At 49.2% G+C, this 3,737-nt stretch overlaps 1 pseudogene; it reads right to left on the reverse strand.

The window, feature by feature from the left end:
• Positions 1-1,249: 1,249 nt before the first annotated feature.
• LOC107555792 (uncharacterized) lies at positions 1,250-3,289 on the reverse strand (annotated as a pseudogene).
• Between the last annotated feature and the right edge of the window lie 448 nt (positions 3,290-3,737).

Consider the following 3,737-nt stretch of genomic DNA (forward strand, 5'->3'; position numbering starts at 1 on the left):
GAAGGTTCTTGAGGTTGACTGCAGTGGTCAGTTGGTGCGACAGGGAAGCCCATATGACGTTGTTCACGATGTCCACACAGGCATTGAGCCGCACCATGATGTCTGCTCCAATGCAGATGTCATGAGGTAGGTTGGAGACAACGAGGAAGTAGTGACTCGGGTGTCTGTTGTTCCATCGTATGTCCACAGCGCAGATGATCTTGGAGGTAGCCATGGTTGTCGACCAGGGACTGAGAGGGAAGCGGCTGTGTCTTGAGACATGTGGGAGGCTCTGCTGTCTTTGTTTCAATGCTCTGAATAACGCTGTCCTTGATTCAATGTTCTGAATAGCTTCAGGCTGATAGCTGAGTTCTTCGCCCACAGGGCAAATTCTGCGTCGGACACTGATGTGTCGTGGACATTTATGGCAGTCATGATTCGAAGGGGGCCTGAGTCTGAGTCAGGCGCCTGCAATGAGCAGAGGAAAGGGTCCAGGTTCTTGCTGCTTGGAGTTGAGTTTGGCCCTGGCCCTGGCTTTGACATTGCATCATCAGTCAGTACATTGGCGGCGGTGTCTGTGGTTTGACACCGCCACTCGTGGAAGGGCAGAGGCTCGCGGACTTGCGTCCATATCTTTAGTTGCTTGAAGTCAATTAAGGGTTCAAAGCGATTAAGCAGGTATTTTCCAATGAGGAGTGGATACGTGTTGAGTGGTGAGACGTATACTGGGTGAACAAAGTCCATTGGTCCAACAGTTAGGTGAATTGGGGCCATGTGTTTTAGTTGTAGGCCCATGTGGGAATATGCTTGAAGGTTCAGCTCGCACCTTTGAAGTTTGAGGGTGCTATTAGACCTCTTTGTTCTTTCTTGGACTTCTTCAAGGAGTTCAGTTGACATTAGAGTGATGTCGGCTCCCGTGTCCAGGAGAGCTTCGTCTTTGATGTGGTGTTCAATGATGATGGAGAGGTAAAACTTTCTTGCTATACCTTTCTCAATGAGGTCGCCCAGTAGTTGAGGGACTGGAGTTTGGGATGAGACCGGTAGGATGTCAGGGCTGATCTGGTGTTCATCAGAGGAGTGGCAGATGACCAAGACAGCACTTTCAGAAACTTGAGTGGTTTCGTCAGCAGGTGTTTGTTGGACGCTGCTATGATCTGACGCATCAGGTGTTGGGTCAGTTTCTGATGGTTTTGCGGGTTGTTCAGGTAGGATTTCTTGTCCGTCAGAAAGTTATGGAGGTCACGGTTCTCTGAGAGTGAGGTGAAGGAGTGCTGTTCTCTGTGGCTGGTTGGGTCAGCTGGTCGCTGTCTTCTCTTCCGGCTGCTAGTCAGGCTGACTCTGGTTTCTCTTTCTTTTCCCAATTCCGATCTTCCTCCTTTCGTTGGAAGAACTCTTTCATCATCATTTTCATCAGCTCTTGTCAGTCGAAACACAGTGATGTCTTTTGTTCTTGTGTGGATTCAGTTTGAGCTTGGTCAGCTTGGAATCTTTGTGAGTTCCTTCGTTGATTCCTTGGACTGGTTGCTCCCGGGTGTGTTTGTCGTTTTCCCTGGGAGGTTCCGTTGGATTCCCACGAGCATTTTCCTCTTGAGTTTCCAAATGAGTTTGGCTGATTCCACGATCTGTCCCATTGATTCTCACGAGGTCTGGATTGGTCCCAAAATTTTTCCCAGTGACGTCCAGGTGAGTGTTGTCGTCCACGCTGTCCATCCCGGCGGTTGTTCCTCTGTTTAGGTCGGGTACCAGCATGGGAGTCTCGTTCTCTGTTGGATGAGGGTGTGTTCTACTCTTTGTGTGGCGGCTTGGCATGGTCTTGATGTTGGGCGCCCTCTAGAGCCAGACCTTGACTTTGAGTGTTGAAGTCAAGAACTGTTGGGGTTTTGGCGCCCTTTCCTCAGGCCATCTTTTGTTTGCCGTAGGCTTTCTGTGCCAAGTCTCGCATCTGTTGAGCATTCATTGTTCGCAGACATGCAAGAACGCCAAGATAGTGGCTTACTCCAGGATGGAGGTTTCTCAGGAAGAGAGTTTTGAAGTTCAGATCGTCTTCCATGTTCGGTTCGTTGCGAGTTCCGAAGTATGCTCGTCTGAGTCGGCTGTAGTAGGCTTGAGGAGATTCATGACGTCCTTGTCTCGTCTCCAGGGCAGCCACTAGTCCTTGTTCTGACTCAGGGTCGGCAAATTCTTTAATGAGGGCCTCTCGGAGGAGGTGGTAGTCAGCCTGTGTGTGAGTAGGCTGCCTGTCCAAGAAACTGCGCACGTCAGGGCTGGCTGTTGTTCGGAGCAAATACAGTCTATCTTTGTCCATGACATTGAGTCTCATTTCCAGATGGAAATCGACGTCTTGCAGATAAGCTTGGACATCCTGGCTACCTGGTACACTTGGGGTGAATTTGCCAATGTTTCTGGCGAGCTTGCCAAGGTCTTTGAGGTCCAAGCCATGCAATGATCTGTGACTGGCTGGAGCAAGTTCTTTTAGCTTTGTCATTCTTAAGAAGGAGTCGGTGAATGTTTCAGCACTGCCCCCTCCCCCTTTTGCTCACGCGTCAGTCGCGGAACAGGTGACCCGGTCCTGCATGGCAGGGGTGAGACTGGTGCCCGTCGTGTCTTTGTAGGCTCAGGGCGCAGCTCATAGGCATGTCTGAGTTCCTCTCTGATGCTGTCGGACTTCTCTTTGATGTAGTCCAGCTGTAGTGTTAGGCGACTGATCTCGTGTCTTGACTCATCCAGGTGAGTTTCAAGGGCTTTGATTCGGCCGTTCTTGTCTCTGAAGTCGGCCTTTGCCTTTTCCAGGAGCTGTTCAGCATATTGCAGCTTGCTGGAGAGATCAGCGTGGTCAGCCTTGCCTCGTTCCATTTCTTGGATAGCGGCTGCTAGGGTCGTAGTCAGCCTTGCCTCGTTCCATTTCTTGGGTAGCAGCTGCTATGGTCTCTTTTAGCTTAGTGATCTCCTCCTCGGTGCCTTGTTCCACTTCATCAGGCCCTTCCTGTCGTTCCTAAGCCTCCAGTTCTAGTTGCTCGACGCGTCGTTGTGCGCGTGTTAGCTCCTGCTGGAGATGGGTGGCGTGCCTGTTGCTCAGCTTGAGGGTGGCAATGAATGTGTGGCTTAAGGAGCCGGTGATCTTTGCTAATTCTTTGTGACTGTAGCTCTGACTTGGGTCTTGTTTCATGAGGTTTGCTATGTTGTCATCCAGCTGGTCCTGTGTCTGATGCCTCAGTGTTTCAGCGGCCTTAGGTAGGAGGCTGTCAGTTGCAACACTTAGCCATGTCTCGAGGTCTTCCCAGTGGCCAATAGAGTCTGTTGTGCGAGACATGTTTTGGCGCAGTGAGGGAGATCTAGAACCTAGACTGACACAGACCTTGAAGAAGAGAAAACAAAACAAAACAAAACAAAACAAACAAGGCAAAACAGGGGTGTAAGTGTGCAATGTCCCGTGTGGTTTGACAGTGAGTGTGTAAGGGACAGGTGAGTGTAGTTCTCTGCGACTGTGATCCTCTGGTGGGCGTGCTTCTAATTTGTAGTCTCTGTGGGAAAATTAGTAAGCACACACAGGTAGCACAGCTAGAGAACGGAGGGAGGAAAGAAGAATAACAAACATAGCAGAGAACAGGATAATAATTGGCTGCTTTCAATTTTCCTGTAAAAGAAAAGTTTTTTTTTTTTTTTTTTGGTGAGGAAAGAAAGTTAATGGTAAGATGAGATTGAAAGCTAAAACAACAAAATAAAATTTTCTGGTAGCAGAATGAGTATAATTAAATTCT

The sequence above is a fragment of the Sinocyclocheilus grahami genome, unplaced genomic scaffold, assembly GCF_001515645.1.
Source record: "Sinocyclocheilus grahami isolate Dianchi unplaced genomic scaffold, SAMN03320097.WGS_v1.1 scaffold545.1, whole genome shotgun sequence".
NCBI lineage: Eukaryota > Metazoa > Chordata > Actinopteri > Cypriniformes > Cyprinidae > Sinocyclocheilus > Sinocyclocheilus grahami.